The sequence below is a fragment of the Lethenteron reissneri genome, chromosome 29 (genome assembly GCF_015708825.2).
Source record: "Lethenteron reissneri isolate LAM-NWPU_2019-01 chromosome 29, ASM1570882v1, whole genome shotgun sequence".
In the NCBI taxonomy this organism is placed as follows: Eukaryota; Metazoa; Chordata; class Hyperoartia; order Petromyzontiformes; family Petromyzontidae; genus Lethenteron; species Lethenteron reissneri.
The window spans coordinates 15,331,915-15,353,406 of record NC_083807.1 but is presented as its reverse complement, the minus strand read 5'-3'; the positions used below and the strand labels follow the sequence as shown (position 1 = coordinate 15,353,406).

At 48.7% G+C, this 21,492-nt stretch overlaps 2 long non-coding RNA genes across 4 annotated transcripts; both read left to right on the top strand.

Annotated features, from left to right (window-relative positions):
• Positions 1-268: 268 nt before the first annotated feature.
• On the top strand, positions 269-10,484 carry LOC133349291 (uncharacterized). 2 transcript variants are annotated; one of them, XR_009755926.1, is made up of 3 exons: positions 269-351; positions 2,762-2,881; positions 5,553-10,484. It is a non-coding gene; the product is annotated as an uncharacterized LOC133349291 (long non-coding RNA). The 2 variants fall into 2 exon arrangements; XR_009755925.1 differs by lacking the exon at positions 269-351 and adding an exon at positions 1,616-2,073.
• Positions 10,485-11,496: 1,012 nt separating this feature from the next.
• LOC133349293 (uncharacterized) lies at positions 11,497-19,309 on the top strand. Of its 2 annotated transcripts, none has more exons than XR_009755928.1 (2): positions 11,497-12,039; positions 14,697-19,309. It is a non-coding gene; the product is annotated as an uncharacterized LOC133349293 (long non-coding RNA). The 2 variants fall into 2 exon arrangements; XR_009755929.1 differs by lacking the exon at positions 11,497-12,039 and adding an exon at positions 13,422-14,576.
• Positions 19,310-21,492: the final 2,183 nt, after the last annotated feature.

Below are 21,492 nucleotides of genomic sequence, written 5' to 3'. Positions count from 1 at the left end.
GCTAGTAAGTTACGGTACATCCGATAAGGTGCTTAGCATTCGTTCAAAACTTACCTTTCTTTGTGCAACTTTAGGTGTCGAACAAAGTTAGACGTTGTGGCAGCACCGTCTGTAATCTTCGACCCGCATGTTTTGCAAATTGCAACTCGTTTTTTGTCGACTACATCGTAATTTTTATAGCCAAACGAAACTATCTTCGGTATCATTTTGCCAACTGGCGCATTGTTGCTTGTTGCGCTTCATTGGTTGTCTTGCAATGTGCCTGCTTAGATGCTGTCCAATCAAAACAACGTGGGACTACAGTGATTGGATGTCGTGCAGGCAGCGCGCGTGCTCTCTGCATGCATACAGGTGGTGCACATTTTTTTCACAAATGCAGATAAACTGAGAGCGGCGCGGCCGTGTGAACATTTTTTCCCCCAGTTTTCATGGGAAGTAGCAAGTCTTCTCGAGTCAAAAGGCGCAAGTCCAAGTGAAGTCACGAGTCATTGATGTTAAAGTCCAAGTCGAATTGCAAGTCTTTGTACATTTTGTCGAGTCGAGTCTGAAGTCATCAAATTCATGACTCGAGTCTGACTCGAGTCCAAGTCACATGACTCGAGTCCACACCTCTGGACTCACTCACTCCACATCGAACAGCCCCCCTAATTAATAATCATAAGGTGACGTCCTCCAAATGGACACCTCCCCCCATTCATAATAATTAGCGGCTGACGTCACTCCACATGGGGGGCCGAGGTGCCTCCTCCCCCCTCCTCAGCGTTAACTTACAAACCTCACTACAAAGGCAAAACCCTCAAGTCAAGCAATCTCCGTAATGCTATTGAGACATCAAAGTAAAAAGGACGTCATGATGAACAAGGGATTATAACCTTAAAATGAAATAGGTCTGTGTCACTGCGCCCTTACAAATTGCACACGCATTAATGCAATGAATATCACGTCGCGGTCTGCTTTTTGCTTGCAAGTTTCAGATTAACTGCAATACACCCGTCCTTGGACGGGCTAAAGGCTAGTTGTAAATAATTGAGCAGTTTTACATACAGTGAGGGAAAAAAGTATTTGATCCCCTGCTGATTTTGTACGTTTGCCCACTGACAAAGAAATGATCAGTCTATAATTTTATGGTAGGTTTATTTGAACAGTGAGAGACAGAATAACAACAACAAAATCCAGAAAAAACGCATGTCAACAATTTTATAAATTGATTTGCATTTCAACGAGGGAAATAAGTATTTGACCCCTCTGAAAAACATGACTTAGTACTTGGTGGCAAAACCCTTGTTGGCAATCACAGAGGTCAGACGTTTCTTGTAGTTGACCACCAGGTTTGCACACATCTCAGGAGGGATTTTGTCCCACTCCTCTTTGCAGATCTTCTCCAAGTCATTAAGGTTTCGAGGCTGACGTTTGGCAACTCGAACCTTCAGCTCCCTCCACAGATTTTCTATTGGATTAAGGTCTGGAGACTGACTAGGCCACTCCAGGACCTGAATGTGCTTCTTCTTGAGCCACTCCTTTGTTACCTTGGCCGTGTGTTTTGGGTCATTGTCATGCTGGAATACCCATCCACGACCCATTTTCAATGCCCTGGCTGAGGGAAGGAGGTTTTCACCCAAGATTTGACGGTACATGGCCCCGTCCATCGTCCCTTTGATGCGGTGAAGTTGTCCTGTCCCCTTAGCAGAAAAACACCCCCAAAGCATAATGTTTCCACCTCCATGTTTGACGGTGGGGATGGTGTTCTTGGGGTCATAGGCAGCATTCCTCCTCCTCCAAACACAGGAGTTGAGTTGATGCCAAAGAGCTCCATTTTGGTCTCATCTGACCACAACACTTTCACCCAGTTGTCCTCTGAATCATTGACAAACTTCAGACGGGCATGTATATGTGCTTTCTTGAGCAGAGGGATCTTGCGGGCGCTGCAGGATTTCAGTCCTTTACGGCGTACTGTGTTACCAACTGTTTTCTTGGTGTCTATGGTCCCAGTTGCCTTGAGATAATTGACAAGATTCTCCCGTGTATTTCTGGGCGGATTCCTCACCGTTCTCATGATCATTGCAACTCCACGAGGTGAGATTTGCATGGAGCCCCAGGCCGAGGGAGATTGACAGTTCTTTTGTGTTTCTTACATTTGCGAATAATCGCACCAACTGTTGTCACCTTCTCACCAAGCTGCTTGGCGATGGACTTGTAGCCCATTCCAGCCTTGTGTAGGTCTACAATCTTGTCCCTGACATTCTTGGAGAGCTCTTTGGTCTTGGCCATGGTGGAGAGTTTGGAATCTGATTGATTGATTGCTTCTGTGAACAGGTGTCTTTTATACAGGTAACAAGCTCAGATTAGGAGCACTCCCTTTAAGAGTGTGCTCCTAATCTCAGCTTGTTACCTATATAAAAGACACCTGGGATCCAGAAATCTTTCTGATTGAGAGGGGGTCAAATACTTATTTCCCTCATTGAAATGCAAATCAATTTATAAAATTTTTGACATGCGTTTTTTCTGGATTTTGTTGTTGTTATTCTGTCTCTCACTGTTCAAATAAACCTACCATTAAAATTATAGACTGATAATTTCTTTGTCAGTGGGCAAACATACAAAATCAGCAGGGGATCAAATACTTTGTTCCCTCACTGTATATAAATTGCATTGGCATATGTGGTCATTGACACGGTAGTAAAACTAGTCAAGATGGTGTGGTGGTGTTGCAGTGTCAAGAAAAGTGCTTCATGGTGTCTTAAACTCTCTTCTCATTTGACAGCAATTGGAGAGTACAGCCATGTCTTTAGCTGCATGCAGTGAGGCATGGGGCGTCTGCGAGAATGCCGGCAATTCACGGAGCAAGACCAGAGGTCGAGCCATGCTGCCCACGTCTAGAGAGGTATTTGTGTGCTTGAATAATAATAGTGAAAATTATTGTACAGGCAGACCTTGCTTAGCAGCTCAAAATGTGTATGCTGGAGAAGTGGCCACTAATCAAATCGGCGCATAAAGGAGTTCATTAGACAATTGTATATATGGGGATGCATTCCCAACAGCTTTAATTCTTACATGTGTAATGCGAGCGTAGGCTGGGGCTTCGCCGCCCCAGCCCCTAACTCATCCAGGCGACACGAGCCATCGGGGGAAGGGTTCAAGGGTGGACCCCGCGGGCGCTAGGGGGTGGTATTATCTGGAAAGTTCTCAAGGGGTGTGGTGAAGGGCAGAGTCTGGGTGACGCGGGAAGGGGATATAATGGAGAGCCGGAAGGGGCTCGAGGTCAGTTGGTGAGAGCTGGAAGCTGGACCACGTCGCGGGTCTCCGTGAGCCATCGGCCACGTGGCGACGCGGAGACGGCTCCCAGCGCGCCGTCTGCCAGCGGTGCGCGGGAGCGGGGAAGTGGGACGCCAGCTCACGCGACGCGCCGCGGAACGTCCGAGAGAGCGGAACGCGAGCTGTCCATATAACGAAGAAATAAACAGACGGAGACACAGTCGCTTCTTTTTTGGTTCTTTCGGTAAAGTCACGTAGAAGGGAAATAATAAAATAATAAAAATAAAACATAATAAAATACAATTTTCACGACGTTTCGGCCACAACGCAAGCAGCCGTCCTCAGGTGAAGAACAGGTCTGTCGGGGAGACAGCGTCTGAATGAACACAGTCGCTTGTCGTCGACCTGTATTATTGCACATGTATGAGCAATATATGAGGGCTTCATTGAGGTATTGGTAACAGCACTAATAATACAGATGCTAAAACTTCTTTTGAATAAGTAATATTTTAAAATACTTTTTTTTAAACACGCTTTAATGAAATGTACCGTATGAGTAATGGCAGAACTCCACAACTCCAGGAAGTGGCCCCGAGGCTTGCCATAATGTAAGGGACCGTGGTCAATTACAGCCTACGTAAGTTGAGCGTTGACAATTAGACCCAAGCCGAAACATAACATATAAAAAAGATTGTTTCAAAATATATATTTTATTTTTTTTGATAGAATATAGTATTGTCATTGATACGGCTATTTTAATACACACAATGGACTGGAAGGACAAGATTAAAGGGCTCGTATAATGCACATGCATAATGTACGTTGACTCATTAATCGCCCCCCCTCCACTTTACGCAAGAGCGTGAAGTGTGGTCACCACATCTACGCCTCTATATAAGGAACAAAACAGGTGGACTTCTCCACAAATCTGTCTGTCGCCTGATGAAGCTAGTTGTAATACTGGCAAAACATCGTACTCAGATTGTAAATGTTGTGGCTTGGCTCTCCAACACACCAGTGTGCTGTACTAGTGACAAATTGGCATGTTCTGTTTACATTACAACCCTTACTAGTTGGCTGTGTCGGGTGGTGGTGGATTTTAACGACACATATATTTACACGATCTAACAAAACAAACCTCTTATGGATGATATTCGTCGTGAAAGCCTACATGTTAAACGGGATATTCGATGTCCCCTGTGAAGCCGATGGCGTTTATTTTACGGCTCGTACATCTTAGTATTAACCAGGACGGCCTGTCGGAATAGAACCGCAAACCTCTGCAACAAGTGGCAAATGCACTACCGCTGAGCCACGTCAATTATTTTATTCATAAACTTAGGTTTCCACGGCCAGCGTTATGATGCATAGTTGATTTGTGGGCTTAATTGAGGAGTGTGTATGTTCTCCACCTGCTGTACATGGACGACTCGTAGACTGAACTCTTAGTAAGGGCTTGCGCCAGTTTATTAACACAGAGGTAACACAACACACCAGAGGTAGGTGTCCCTACACTCAGTCCTTGACGCGGACGTCAGGCTCTATCTATTCCTAGCCTGGGCTATCTCTTGGCCTCTCACTCGAGTTGGGATGGGGGCTTATCCAACACCACCCGACCGAGGAGAGCAGCACCCCACGTAATCTTAACCGGCTCTTGCAGACTTCTCTGAGCCCTACCCCTGGCTGTATCTTCGGCTCTCCTACTCGTAGAACCCGGACGGGGGGTCAGCCAACACCGTCCGGTCACGAGCAGGAGAGACCTTAAGACGCTCACCATCCCGGGCTCCCACAACGACCCCGCTTTCGCCACGGGGTCCCCCTTAAGTATTTCCCGTGACATGACGTCATTGCGCCTCACAGCGCTCATGATGTCATGTCGTCATACTACTCTACACATGTGTAGTGAGTGACATTGGGGATGTAACTGTATGGTGCCAGACAGCATCGTGTGTGTTGCAGAGTGATGCCGGCTCTAGCAGAGCACGGCGTGCGATGCACTGTGTTGCCTCTGAAGAAGAACTTCTGCAACTCAGTTGGACTCACTACACATGGATTTCCTCCCATAAAATAAAAAACCCCTTCCAATTGAACATGTATTGCTCATCTATCCCAATGCTGGAAATTACTTGCAAAATTACTGAATTCGGATGACACATGCAATCATCATCCCCTCCTGCTGCCAAAAAAATGGCATGACCCTCGTTAAAAATATTCTTGAGACTTAGGATTTTCTGGGTCAGGAAGTGTAACAATAATAAAAATGTCCTTGTCCCTAACTCTTGTTTCTGTCCTCCTGACAGGTGGAGGTGAATGTGAGTGTGCGCCACATGTACCTGTACAGCCGCGAGGTGCGTGGGGTGGTGGCACGTCTCCGCGCCGAGTGTGGGTCACTGTCCGTGCACGCAGTTGCCTTGGCCCACACTCAAGGTGATCTGAACAAGGCCTTGGGACACGTTCGTAATGAGAAACAGGCAAATGTGCAAGCATCTAGCATGCGATCGCGACGACCTACACGTGAGGTGGTAAGTCTTGAATAATAATAATTTAGTTGACAGTAATACCCCGGTTTATGTCAGGGATGCTTTTCTTAAATGTGCGACAACGAATACCGAAACGACGTAAATCAACGCAATTTTGCCACGAGGACTAAACAATGCTGAAGCCGTGTTAATGCGTGCATCTTCATCCTAGACGTATCCGCAACATTACATTCAATTACTAAAAATACTACACTCAATACTAGTTTCGGCAGTAAACGTTAAAACATTATTAGCAGTACATTATGAAAATAAAATCACTAAAATATCATGCGTAATTACTATATTGTACTCCATAGTACAGAACATTTCTTTATGCGCGATGCAAAGTAGTTTGTGTACAGGGTTAGGTGGAGGTGAAGGTTGAGAGGCGACAGTTACGAGAAAGGGCAGACGATGCTGTCAGCGACATGAGTGTGGGTTGAGGCAATGCTAGTCGGGTAGCGGTGGTGTTGATAATGAAGTGACAACGTATTTTCTAAACGATATAAAAGGGGGAGGTGTAAAATCGCAAGGCTTACAGCGCAAGGCTATCACGAAGGCGCAGTACAGCACATACAGTAGTCTGCAGTAGCTACATGTTGTGATGTTGCTTTGTGGAATGCCAATTGAGGAATTTGTCGGTCATTTGTGAATTTGGAAAATTTGAACCGTGACAGCAACACACATTGGCCTACTCTTATCAAACTAGCTTCTTTGCCCATCCTAGGACGGAAGCTGTAATATTTACGAAAAAAATTAGCAGAGTATAATTGTATTTTGTGTTAATTGAATGGCAGTGAATCTTGCACGAAATTATGTCATAAAACACTTCACTGCATTTCACTGTAGCACTGTATATAGCTGACCTTCAATTTGTTCTAATTCACTGCTCTGATACTTTATTATTTTCTGCTTTCGGTCGCTGGGGTGCAAATAAATTGGATTGCAATACAATATCTGGAAAATCACCGAGAAATGTCTATGTAACCAAAATGTAGAAGCATAAATTAGACTTATCTTAGGAAAAAATATAGACCCCAAATCCAATTTGTTGCCGCGTAGAATTATTTATTAGATTCATTTTAAATAAAGAAACGTGAAACTTAAAGCGAATTTGCAACAAATAATAATTCTGCTCTACCTTAATGACGGGGGTGCGGCATGTGGAGTGACGTCACGCGCGGGACACAAACACCCTAATTAATAATCATGAGCGGATGACGTCACTGATGTGGACCACGCCACCCACCCCCTCATTAATAATCAAGAGTGGATGATGTCATTCCACATGGAGTTCCCCCCCCTGATCAATAATCATGAGCGGATTCCGTCACTCCACATGGAGCTCCCCCCCTTCATCAATGATCATGGAATGATGATGTCACTCATGTGGACCCTGGCCCCACCCCCTCATTAATAATCATGAGCGGGTCTTTATTTTCGATTGAATATTTCAGATTAACTGCAATACACCCGTCCTTGGACGGGCTATAGGCTACTTTTATAATAATTTAGAAGCAAAAATTAGACTTACCTTTTGTTTCAAGTGCTGAAGAAATAAATAAAGACACCAAATACACTTTGTTGCTGCGTAGAAATATTGATTTGATTACATTTCAATAAAGAAACGTCAAATTTAAAGTTAATTTGCGTAAAACAAATTATTTCCAATCAACCTGCGGGAATGTAAAAATCCACCCGCTCATGATTATGAATGAGGGGGGGGTGTCTCTTTTGCAGTGACGTCACGTACGGATGTAGCACTGCTGCGTATATTTATTTTTTACTTTCTGTAAAGAAACGTCATATTTGAAGCAACTTTGCGAAAAAACTATCTTTCCACTCGGCCTTCCGCGTGAGTGTAAAAATCCACCCGCTCATGATTATTTTATTATTAATGACGGGGGAGGGGGTATGTGGAGTGACGTCACGTGCATTACACACATTTCTGGGCTATTATAGTAGTAATGCCATCAGCGGGAATTATAACGTCCACTGTGAAGCGTCACTTTCATGTAAATTGCATCATCAGAATCGCTGATTTAGATCTCTGTATCGCGAGAAGAAAGCTCAAAGTGGTCCATGGGCGACCGGGATTTTGCTTTGGTGGCCATTGGACTTTGGAACTCTTTGTCAAAGTTGGTCAGGGAGTCTAGTTCAGTTTGGGCCTTCAGGTCCCCCCTAAAAATATTTATCTTTTAAGAAAGCATCTCGAATTTTAACTTAGCCACTTCTTACCCCCCCCCCCCCCCCCCCATTGTAAGGCACCTTGATGTTTTATGCATGGGGTCAGTAAAAGAGAAGAAGCAGAAAGAGAAGTGTTGTGAGCTGCGGTCCTGAGTGAATGTGTGTAGCTCGGTGAGTGAGCGTGTGGGTGATTTGCCACAGTGTAATGGTTAGCACACTGGATTTGCGATGATCCTAAGGTCACCAGTTTGTTTCTATGGCAGTTGAAACAACGGTGCAAGTCTCTCGAATTCCCCCCCTCCACTTGTGTAAGAACTCATCATTCATTCGTCGGAAATGTAAAAAAACAATTCAGGACCTGACTGTGACTCAGTGTGGATTTCCTGGACTAAGTCTATTTTATTATTATAAAGAATTAAAGGGGCTGTTTGACACGACTAGAGAGCTGGCTTGCACTGCAGGGAACTTAATATTCAACTTGGATTCCGCAACCCTCAATGGCCATTTTAAGTTAAATTTGTGCATGTAAGACTCGCACAAACAACCATACCCAGAAACCCATAGACCCCAACAGAGACCCATACATTCCTACAGACACTCAGACTCACACAGAGACCCCATACTCACAGAGACCCATAGCCTCACACAGAGATCCATACACTCAAAGGCCCAAAAACTCACACAGAAATCTATAGATTCGCACAGAGGTCAATAGAATTAGAATTTGAATATTTATTTATACTGGATGCATCTGATGAGCTATAACGATCTGTTTTCACAGACGTCCAATCTTGTGGGTCAGAAAATAACAAAAATACGATACAAAAACATCACAGGAAAGGTAAACAAATTGTTTCGAAATATACAAATTAAACTGAACTCTTTTTATCTTACCATAGACTCATACAAACATGTTGGACTCGCACAGAGACCTTAACCACTAAACCTCGAACAATTAAAACCCTCTAAACCCCTAACTATCTAAATCCATAACCATCTAAACCGCTAACCCTCTCAACCCATTTACCCTTACAACCCTAATCTTTAAACCCCTCGCCCTCTAAAAGCTTAAACTCTAAACCACCAAAACACTAACCATCTCAACCCCTAACCCTCTAAATTCCTATACCCCTAACCCTCAACCCCTTTACCCTTAAAACCCTAACCCACCAAAACCCTCACTCTCTAAACCCCTTATTCTTTTAACCCTAACCGTCTAAGCCATTAAAAACCAAAACTTCGAAACCCTCTGAATCCCTAACCCTCTAAACCTTGAAACCCTAACCTTCTAAAACCCTAAATCCTTAACATTCTAAATACCAACCAATCTAAACCACTACCCTCTAAAGAACTAACCCTCTAGACCCCTAACCCTCTGAACTCATAACCTCCTAAATCCTCAACCTCTAAAACCCTAACCCTCAAACCCCTAACGTTCTAAAACCCTAAATCTGTAACCTAATCCCAACACATTTAAACCCCAACCCTCTAAAGAACGAACCCTCTCGACACCTAACCCTTAAAACACCTATGCCCCTAAAATGCTAACCCTCTAAACACATAATCCACTACACCCGGAACCCTCTAAACCCATAAAGGTTTTTTTTTGTTAGATTATGTAAATATAAACGTGTCGTTAAACCAACCACCACCTGAAACAGCCAATTAGTAAAATTTGTCACATCAACAAAAAGTGCCATTTAGTGTTGGAGACTAAACCAAAAAAAACCTTTATTATGGACAATATTAGTTGTGAAAGTCTACGTGTTAAACCCTCAACTCTCAAACCACTAAACCCGTAACACTGTAAATCACTAACCCTTGAAACCCCGATACCTCTAAACCCCTAAACACATACCCTTATAACCTCAACTACTAACCATCTAAACCATTCAACATCCAACAATCGAAACACAAAAACCTCTAAACACGTAACTCTCTAAACCCCTAACCCTCTAAAACCCATAAACCTCTAAACACGTAACTCTCTAAACCCTCTAAACTCAAAACGTTCTAAACTCTAACCCTCTAAACACCAAATCCTCTGAAGGACTTTCCCCTTAAGACCCCAACCGTCTAAACACCTCACCCTATAAAACGGCAACCCATAAACCCCCAACACTCTTAACTGCCTAAACCCTTAACCTTATAAACCCCAAACCGTCGAAACCCCTAAACCTGTAAAACCGTAACCCACTAAACCCCTCACCTTATAAACCCCTAATCCCCTAAACATCAAAACCTCTAAACCCATAACCTTCTAAAACTCTTCTGTGAACAGGTGTCTTTTATACAGGTAACAAGCCGAGATTAGGAGCACTCCCTTTAAGAGTGTGCTCCTAATCTCAGCTCGTTACCTGTATAAAAGACACCTGGGAGCCAGAAATCTTTCTGATTGAGAGGGGGTCAAATACTTATTTCCCTCATTAAAATGCAAATCAAGTTATAACATTTTTGACGTGCGTTTTTCTGGATTTTGTTGTTATTCTGTCTTTCACTGTTCAAATAAACCTACCATTAAAATTATAGACTGATCATTTCTTTGTCAGTGGGCAAACGTACAAAATCAGCAGGGGATCAAATACTTTTCTCCCTCACTGTAAACCCAAAACCCTATAAACTCCTAACCCTCTAAACCCCTTTAACCTCTAAACTCCTTTACCCTTAAACCCCTTTACCCTGAAAACCCTAACCCTCTAAAACCCTTTACCCCAAATAGACTTATCCTCTAAACACCTAACCCTCTAAACCCCAACCCTCTAAACCCCTAACTCTCGAATCCCCTCAACCCCTAAACCCTATAACCCTCGAAATCCCTAAACCTCTAAACCCCTTATCCCTGAAATAACCCAAAACCTCTAAACCCTTAACTTTATAAATCCCTAACCCTCTAAACCCCTAACCCTTTGTGTGGAATGTGGTGGGGGTGGGATCATGGGGTGGGTGGGTGCAATGTGTGTGTGGTGTGCGTTGGGTGGTGGGTATCACAGGGGGGTGAATGGGTGCAGGGTGTGTGTGGTGGGTATGGTGGTAGTGGTTGTGGTTCACAACGATCCGTGACCACCACCACCACCTCTACTGTGTGGTGGACCGGCCACCACACAGCAGCATGCGTCGGAGGAGTGAACGGATGGTTCTCCCTATGCGGGCCAGACTCCCTCGCTTCCTCTTCTCTTCCTGCATCACTATCACCTGATCCTCTTTCCTTGTCATCTCCTTCTCCACCAATGTCTCCTCCATCTGCACCACCATCTCCTCCTCCTGCTCCTTCGTCCATACCTCCTCTGTCTCCCCCCTCATCTCTTCTTCCTGCACCACCAGCTCCTCCACCAGGGTCTCCTCCTCCTGCACCACCAGCTCCTCCACCAGGGTCTCCTCCTCCTGCACCACCAGCTCCTCCACCAGGGTCTCCTCCTCCTGCACCACCAGCTCCTCCACCAGGGTCTCCTCCTCCTGCACCACCAGCTCCTCCACCAGGGTCTCCTCCTCCTGCACCACCAGCTCCTCCACCAGGTCTCCTCCAACCCCAGGAGTCTCCTCCTCCTGCACCACCAGCTCTTCCACCAGGGTCTCCTCCTCCTGCACCACCAGCTCTTCCACCAGGGTCTCCTCCTCCTGCACCACCAGCTCCTCCACCAGGATCTCCTCCTCCTGCACCACCAGCTCCTCCACCAGGGTCTCCTCCTCCTGCACCAACAGCTCCTCCACCAGGGTCTCCTCCTCCTGCACCAACAGCTCCTCCACCAGGGTCTCCTCCTCCTGCACCACCAGCTCCTCCACCAGGGTCTCCTCCTCCTGCACCACCAGCTCCTCCACCAGGGTCTCCTCCTCCTGCACCACCAGTTCTTCCACCAGGGTCTCCTCCTCCTGCACCAACAGCTCCTCCACCAGGGTCTCCTCCTCCTGCACCAACAGCTCCTCCACCAGGGTCTCCTCCTCCTGCACCAACAGCTCCTCCACCAGGGTCTCCTCCTCCTGCACCACCAGCTCCTCCACCAGGGTCTCCTCCTCCTGCACCAACAGCTCCTCCACCAGAGTCTCCTCTTCCTCCACAACAACCGTCAGCCATTTAGAGGCCTGGGTGAGCGCGGAGGATGGGGGCAGCGCCGGCTCCGCTCTGTAAAAAGATGCGCACGACACCGTTCCAACTTCCTGCTACAGCAGAGATCGCACTCCCCCCCCCCCCCCACCATCGTGCAGAGATAGATTAACCAGGTTAATAACGATGCTGCAGTAACGCAGCATACCTTTGCCCATCGTGGGTCTGGTTACAAAATGGGCATTAGTCTTAAGATATCACACTGGATGAAAGGCTACATGGCAAAGATATGGCTGCTTCATTATTTGTCCTCACCCAGAAACCAATTATAAAAATACATCCGTATATAACCGAATGTACACGTGGGGTTTGAACTGTACATGTGTTCGTTTGCAGGCGGCAGGGCTGGAACTCACAGAGGGACCTGGGTTTGATGCCCAAACTTGGGCCACTTTCTCCGTGTAGAATGTGGAGTGTGTTCTACCCCCCCCCCCCCCGTTTTATCCTGCATTGGTTTCCAAAATCAGAATAAATTATTTAGACTGGATGAAGAGGAATCCGATAAGCTATGAAGCTCTTCTTTCACAGATATGCAGTCGAGGCACAGGGTCAGCAAGTTACAACAACAAACAAAAGAAAATGAGTGCAAAGTGTAAAAATGTAAGGAAGTCACAAAATAACTGAGCATATAAGCACAAAGTACGTAAAATCCTGCCAGTTTTTCAACACTAAATACAAATTTAGGGGTTGTTACGGGAAGAAAGGCGGACAAACACAAGGGTGTCTGGACCTACACACGGGTGTCTACATCCACGTCCGCATCGGTTAACCCTGGGGGGGCATGGGGGCGTTGTGATCCCCCATAGCCCCACCCCTCGGAGAGGATTCTTATAAAAGGCGGGGAGCCAGAGGGCTCGAGGCCAGTGTGTTAGACGCTTACCAGAGAAGACTGAAGACCGGTAGAATAGGCCCTGGAACTCCCCTGGCTCGCTGTCCTTGTCAGGGCCGAGCAGGGCAAGTGGCGCGGCCCCAAGAGCTCCAGGACCGCTGCTCTTGTAAGAGCACGGCCTGGTTAGCTGGGTGCCGGGATCCGTGCTTGACCAGGGCCGGATCAGATAGCCTCCCCTAGCACTCATAGCGGAGGACTGGGAATAGGAGAAGTCAGGGGATAGTGCTAGGGGTGTTTCCCATTGAGTACGGGTGAAGGGGCCATTACCCCTTCAAGTATTGTTACCGCCTTTTGGTTAAATAAAAGAGTGTGCCTCAACTACGTCGTCTGTCTCCCTGAGAACTCACTACACTTGTATAAGTGTAGTGTATCGTGTCGTGTATAGTGTAGTGTGTAGGTTAAACGTTGAGTTTTATAAGGGCACCACGGGGTGACCAGCCCCTCCCCACCCAGCCCCACCCCCCACCCAGCCCCTCCCCTCCTCCCCCAGCCCCTCCCCACCCTCCCCTCCCTCAGCCCCTCCCCACCCTCCCATCTCCACCCAGCCCCACCCCTCCCACCCCCACCCTCCCCTCCTCATGCACGACAGACAAATAATCCCTGGTGGGCAGTGTGGAATCTGTTGTTCCTACCGGTATAACAGTGGGAAATATCTGAACCGGTCCTGGGCCTCCCCTTGATCGACTCAACCTCAAATGAGTACCTGATACAGTGGGTACACATCACCACGAGGGAGACAAATGCGTGGTGTTGGCTACCCACTCCCCTGTGTACTGTGCCCGTCCTCTGTAGGTCCTCACTAACACCACTTGCCTCAAAAATTTGTTAAGGCTATGAGGGGGGATCTTTGTCTTTGTACAGTGGCATTGGCTACGTATAAACTGATACTTTGAACGGAGTTTATAATACAGCATGGCCTACGTGTAACGCATCATATACCGTGAAGACAGCACCATGAAAGTGTGTGCCGTATAATACAGAGTATGTGTAAAGGAGCATAGCCTGTGCACGTACTGCAGCGTTACTTTGAACTGAAACGTGGCATGGCCGTTATGTGTAGAACAGCATTTCTTGTGTATATGTAGTGGGTTCCCACGGAGACTGGAGACGTAGCTTAGAGGCAACACGGTTTATTTAAATCTTATAACAGAAGCCCCTTTTACTCCCACTACTTGGGGAGGTATGGCCTCCGGGCTAACGTGCCCTATCACTGGGGCTACGGGCTCTGAGTCCTCCGACTAAGGGTGGCCTCGGGGAGGCTATGCTGACCCGACCCAGCCAACGTGCGGGTCTCAACCACTGGTCCGTGCTCGGCCCCGCCCCTTAAAAGGACGTCGGGTCCCGGGGTCCCAGGGTCCCAGGGTCCCGGGGTCCCAGGGTCCTAGCCTAGCCGGTCTTCAGTCTTCGTCTTCAGAGCACTGCCTCGGGCCGTCCTGGGGTCCGTCTTTTATACCCACCTTGGGGACTCTCCACCCCCGGTACCGCCCCCTTTCTGGAACCTTCAAGGTGGCTCTGGAATAACCCCCCAACCCCTCGGGATCGGGGGGGGGGGAACTCGGCCTCTCAACGGTCCCGGTTCTCTCTCTAACTCACGGTGGCACCCCCTGCAGACTCGTGCCCGCAACTACAGGTGGTGTGTGCTTTGCATTTCCGACGCTACATATACAGCAAGATATACTCTACATAGAGAGAGCATGGCATCTGTGTGTGTGTACTGCATGACACACGGTGTACGGTGTGTAATCCACAGTGATGGGCTGCTGCTGCTGCACCTGTTGACGTTGATGTCGGGGCAGGCAGAGTCCTCGCTCCGGGTCCCGGTGGCGTTGCTCCGGGGGAACGTGCAGAAGAAGGCGTTGGCCAGGAGGCAGGCGGCCTGCTCCTGAGACATCGTCAGCATCAAGCCGGTGTCCCGGCGGAGCAGCGGCAGGGGCTGGGGACACGTGCGGTGCACAGGGCGCAGCGACGTCACACGCGGCAACGGGTGGCACGGGGTTGCAGAGGAGCAACGGCGCAATGGTAACACCGATGCAGAGCACTGATCCTGCACCACTGGGATGCTGGGGTCTGGATCAAGGAGTTCTGAAATGCACGTAAACCAGATTATTGTTGTACACGTGAGGTTAATGCTGCAGCCCTGCAATTACTTGCTCATGCAACTGCTGGTGAAAGAACCTCCACTAGAGGGAGGTCTAGAGTGCCGATCCGGTGGGTATGTTTTGGCCAACTTTTCCACACTGACCATTCGTCTTGAACGAGGTGGGAGTACTCGCCATTTAGCCCACTGCACGCGACCCACCGATGGACTGTGGGTGGACAAAACAGGGAATTGTAAGAATCCTGGTCAATGTTTTCAAGGCCAGGCTGGGAGATCGAACCGCGACATTTGAAGTCAATCGTGACAACCATCCCACAGTCATGGCAGCAGCCCTTTTGCAGAAATAAAATAAAATATTGGAGAGGGCTTCACACAAGAAACAAGAAGATTTAGTGGTTTGGACGTGGCTCTCCAATGAGTACAGATAGGGTACCACAAGTAGCGGTGCATACTCGGGCGCAGAAATAGAAGCAGAGACAAAGAATGAGATAGATCGATGCAATAAAGAATTGGCAGTGGTGCACCAAGCACGACCCCTTGCTGAGCGCTGCAGCAGCAGCCCCCCCCCACCCCCGGACCCCTCCCCCACCCTCCACTTCTCACCCTGACGCCACACAACCCGTAGGTAGGCGCTGCCCTCTGGTGGACAAGGCGCGGTACAGGCGGCAGCACGAGACGCCAGCAGCGTTGCGCTGCCAGGGTTACTCACCCGAACACCTCCGTACACTTACACACACCTACACACACCTCTATACACCTCTATACACTCACACACACCTACACACTTACAAAGACAAAGATCCCCCGTATGGCCTGTAGAGGCAAGTGCTGTTAGCGAGCACCTATGAAGGCCGGAACGGTACACGAGGGGGTGGGTGGCCAGCACCACGCCCGACTGCCTTTGTCTCCCCAGTGGCGATGTTTACACACCGCACCAGGTACTCATTTAAGGCTGAGTCGACCTAGGGGAGGCCCAGGACCGGTTCAGATAATCGTCACTGGTGTTAGCCGTGAGTGGGAATCGAACCCGGGTCGCCAGGTTCATAGCGCAGCGCGCTAACTGCTACACTACCGCTCCCCACACACCTACACGCACACACCTCTACACACTTACACACCTACACACACACACACCTATACAACAACAACCGCCATTCGCCACTAAGTGGCGGTGACGTCACCACGACGCTTGTGCCAGGCCAAGTGCACCTTGAGGCCACGTGAAGTGTCGAACGCCCGCTGGCAGGAGGTCACAGGGCAGACCCAGCAGGTGCCACGGGTCGACTGACCGAGATGACCGAGATGACTGGCTGATGCACCACCTGTGGCCCCCTACCGTACCAACTTGCTGTGCTTTAGCCACCCGGCGCTCCGCTCGTTGTTGTGAACGTCGCTCCTCAGCCCTCCGTTGTTGTTGGAGGGCGACTGCCTCCAACTGCCCAGTAGCGTCCTTCACGAGCCTCCTCCACTGAGGCCGATCTTGACACTGCTGGTACCAGTCATCGGCAAGTCCACTCAGCTCCACGTCCTCCTGTACCACATCACTCCATCTCTTCTCTAGCCCGCGCCGCGCCCGTTTAGCCCCCTCGATTTTAGGCATGCGGTAGCTGGGCATGCGTGCTACATGACCCAGCCAACGCAGCCTTGCCTGCCGGAGGAGCTCACCGATGGGACTTTGCCCAGATCTTTCAAGGATTTGTGAGCTCCTTACACAATCCAGCCTGGTTAAACCCAGGATGGATCGTAGGCAGGCCAGCCTAAATGTTTCCAACCGACGAAGTTGCTCCATTAGGGGGGTCCACGTTTCGCAAGCGTAGAGAAGGGAGGGAATGACCGTGGCCGAGAAGACCTGAAGCTTCGTGCGGAGGTAGCTTCCACACAGCGTTACGCAACCGATGAAAAGATAATGCCGCTCGACTGATTCGGAGTGAGACCTCTGCTGATAAACTGGAGCCGGTCATAAGCACACTGCCCAGGTATGGGAAACTCTCCACTCTCTCCACAACTGCCCCATCACCGATTGGGAGTTGTGGGGGTGGAGTGTCTGATGGTACAAAATACCCAGGCAGGTGCTTAGTTTTGGTGGGGCTGATGGTAAGGCCCCACCTCTTAGTGGCACGCTCCAGTTTCAGCAGCAGCGTCTCCAACTCCTCTTCTGAATGAGCAGCTATTACCAAATCATCGGCATACATAACGTGGTCGATCAGCCTCCCATTATATCTGTACCAAATGGAAATTCCCCCGGTACAGCTATTGAAGGCTTCACGAACTACGCAGTCGAAATAGATGTTAAATAATGTGGGAGCCTGAGGACATCCCTGTCGCACCACAAGGTGTACAGGGGAAGGCTCTGATTCCCGGCCACGTAGTTTTACCCGGGCCCGCTCACCATCATGAAGGTCCTTAATGATCGTGAACAGAGGGTCAGGGACTCCGAAAGCACGAAGAACAACCCAGAGCCCAGGCCTACTGATGGTATCATAGGCCTTGACCAGGTCAATAAAGCAGAGATGAAGGTCTTGTTGGAATTCCCTACACCTCTGCTGTAGCAGACAGACAGAAAATATGGCATCTGTACAGGACCGCCCTTTCCTGAAACCGCATTGGGGTTCTGCAAGCCTCTCCTCAGCGTGCCGAGCAAGGCATCCTTCCAATCCTGCGGTACCCGTCCAGCGGTCCAGACTGTTGTTATGATGTCATATAGGGCAGTCTGTGCACAAGCGCCACCCTCCCTCAGCATTTCGCTTGGGAGATCATCTCTGCCCGGTGCCTTTCCTGGTCTCAGACTCCGGATCGCCTTCAGTACTTCCTCAACAGATGGCACCTCAGCCAGCCACTCACAGGGGGTGACCTCCTCCAATATTTGAGGCACCGCAGCCTCAGCAGGGTTATCCCCACTTTGTGCCATGATGTTTTCCTGGCTGAGAGATTTTCCCTCCCCCAGGACCTCACACACACCTATATACACTTACACACACACACCTCTATACACTCACACACACCTACACACACACACTTCTATACACTCACACACACCTACACACACACCTCTAGACACTTACACACATCTACACACACACCTCTATACACACACCTCTATACACTCACACACACCTACACACACCTCTATACACTCACACACACCTACACACACCTCTATACACTCACACACACTGACACACACCTCTATACACTTACACCTACACACACCTCTATACACCTAAACACCTACACACACACCTCTATATACCTAAACACCTACACACACCTCTATACACGTACACACACCTACACACACACCTCTATACACTTACACACACCTACACACACACCTCTATACACTTACACACACACCTCTATACACTTACACACACACCTCTCTACACCTAAACACCCACACACACACCTCTATACCCTTACTCACACCTACACACACACCTCTATACACGTACACACACCTACACACACACCTCTATACACTTACACACACACCTCTATACACCTAAACACCTACACACACACCTCTATACACGTACACACACCTACACACACACCTCTATACACTTACACACCTCTATACACCTAAACACCTACACACACCTCTATACCCTTACTCACACCTACACGCAGGAGGAGGTGGTAGTGCGGGAACGAAAGGGCCTGGCTCGTGTGGCGAACGCGATCCATGCGCTCCTCCGCAGCATGATGCTGTTTTGTTGCGACCGGTCGACCGCACAGTTGGGGTGATGGAGGTGGTGCGGTGCTTACCATGACCGCTATCACCACATGCACCACACCATCTACCCACCCACCCCGTGATACACACCACACACACCACACACCCCACTCACACCACACACACCACACACACCACTCACACTACACACACCACACACACCACTCACACCACACACACCACACACACCAGACACACCGCACACACCGCACACACCGCACACACACACCCACTCACACCCCTCATACCACTCACACTACACACACCACACACACCACACACACCACTCACACCACACACACCACACACACCACACGGTTCCCCGGAAAGACGGTGCCACTGGGACCGCAGCCGGGGAAGGAAACTGAGCAGCAGATGCCAGGACTGGACTGGACAATGACTGCTGCCAACAGACTAACTCTGTTCAGAGATAGGATCAATCCAATGTATTATGTAATACTTATCATTGTTGTTTTTATTATTAACGTCATGACATGAACTTATGAGGAAACAATGTAACTTTGCATTGCTTGTGAGTGCTGCCTGGGTTTGTTAAATGTGCCTTGGCTCGTGTGCAGTGTCCCGGCTGTGTGTGCGGCGGTACAATGACAACTATGTCATGAGAGAAGTTTCAGGCAATGGCCTTTCTTCAGAACGTGTACAGGCAGTGGTGGGAAAAGATAATCAGGCGATTCGTCTGACACATCCGCCCCCTAACTGCCCCACTGCCCCTCTGCCAAGCTGCTCCGCTGTCCTGCTGCCCCAATGCCCTCTGCCCCACTGCCCCACTGCCTCAATGCCCTTATGCTCCGCTGCTCCACTGCGCTGGTGCTACTCTGCCCTAATGCCCCGCTGTTCCATTGCCCCACTTTCCCACTGCCATCACATCCATCACGAAGCAGCGAGACGTCCACACCACCTCATTAAATATTACCCTGATGTACACGCAGAGAGAGAGAGAGAGACCCTCGTTAAACATTAAATACTGGAGGGGGCTGCTGTGATGCAATGGCTCGTAAAATTCACTGGCAATAGAGAGATTGCTGGTTCCACCTTCTGGCACAGCAGTTGAAACAAATGGTCGAGTACTAATAGGGGTTTTCCCATTTTTTCTGGCAACAAAACTGACACCTTTTGCAAGGCATCATGTTTACATTAACCACAATACTTGCAGTCAAATGTTGCCAGAAAAAAGGGGAAAATCCCTATTAGTTTATTTTGGTACTGGCAAAGGAGGTCCCAAAATGGTCGAGTATCTTAAGTTTCCCTGCCTCTGTCCGCCAAACAGTACAACTGGGTACACCAAAATCGAGTGGCAAGTTGGGTGGGTAGGTGCTGGATGAATGAGTGCATCGGTGTGTGGGTAATTGGATGAGTTGGTACCTGGGTAAGTGGATGGTAGGTGGTTGAATGGGTGGATGGGTAATTGAATGAGTGGGTCGGTGTGTGAATGAGTGGGTGGCTGGGGGTGTGGGAGGTGGATGGATGAGTGGGTAATTCAGTGTGTAGATTGGTGGATGTGTGAATGTGTTAATGAGTAAGTTGGTGGTTGGTGAATGATTAGGTGGGTGGATGAGTGAGTGGGCGGGTCAGTGAGTTAGTTTAAATGAATGAGTGGTTGAATGGGTAATTAAATGAATGGGCAGGTGGATACATGATTTGGTGCTTGGGTGGGTCAGTGGGGAATTGAGCGAGCGGGGAATGAGAACGTGGGTGAGTGGATTTTTGAATGAGTGATTGGGTGAGTTCGTGAGTCTGTGTGTGAGGGGATAATTGAGTGGTTGGATGAGTGAATGGGTAAATTAGTGGATATTTGAGTGAGTGGTTGGATGGGTGAGTGGGTGAATGAGTGGTGGGTGAATGGGGAGGTGATTGGGTGGGTGGGTGAGTGGATGGGTGAGTTAGTAAGTGGGCGAGTGGGTGGGTGAGTGGGTGGATACGCGGGTGGGTGAGTTAGTAGGTGGGTAAGTTAGTAGGTGGGTGAATGGATGGGTGAGTGGGTGGGTGAGCGAGTGAATGAGTCGGTGAATCATTGAATTAGTGGGTGAGTAGGTGACCGAGTGAGTACTTGAGTGGGTGAGTGGGTGGGTGAGTAGTTGAGTGGGTAATTGAATTAGTGGGTGAATACGTACGTGGGTAATTTGGTATTTGAATGATTGAGTGATTGGGTGAGTGGGTGGGTGAGGAGGTGCGTGAGTGGGTGAGTGAGAGTGGGTGGGTGGGTGAGTGGGTGGGTGGGTGAGTGGGTGGGTAAATTAGTGGTTGAATGAGTGGGTGGGTGAGTGGGTGGGAGAGTGAGTGGGAAAGTGAGTGGGAGAGTGAGTGGGTGAGTGGGTGAGTGGGTGGGAGGGTGAGTGGGTGGGTGAGTGGGTGGGTGTGTGGTAGGTGGATAAATGAGTGGGTAATTCAGTGTGTAGATTGGTGGATGTGTGAATGTGTTAATGAGTAAGTGGGTGGTTAAGTTGGTAAATGATTAGGTGGGTTGATGAGTGAGTGGGCGGGTCAGTGAGTTAGTTTGAATGAATGAGTGGTTGAATGAGTAATTCAATGAATAAGGAGGTGGATACATGATTTCGTGCTTGGGTGGGTCAGTGGGTAATTGAGCGAGTTGGGAATGAGAACGTGGGTGAGTGGAATTTTTAATGAGTGATTGGGTGAATGGGTGAGTTCTGGAGTCTGTGTGTGAGTGTATAATTGAGTGGTTGGATGGGT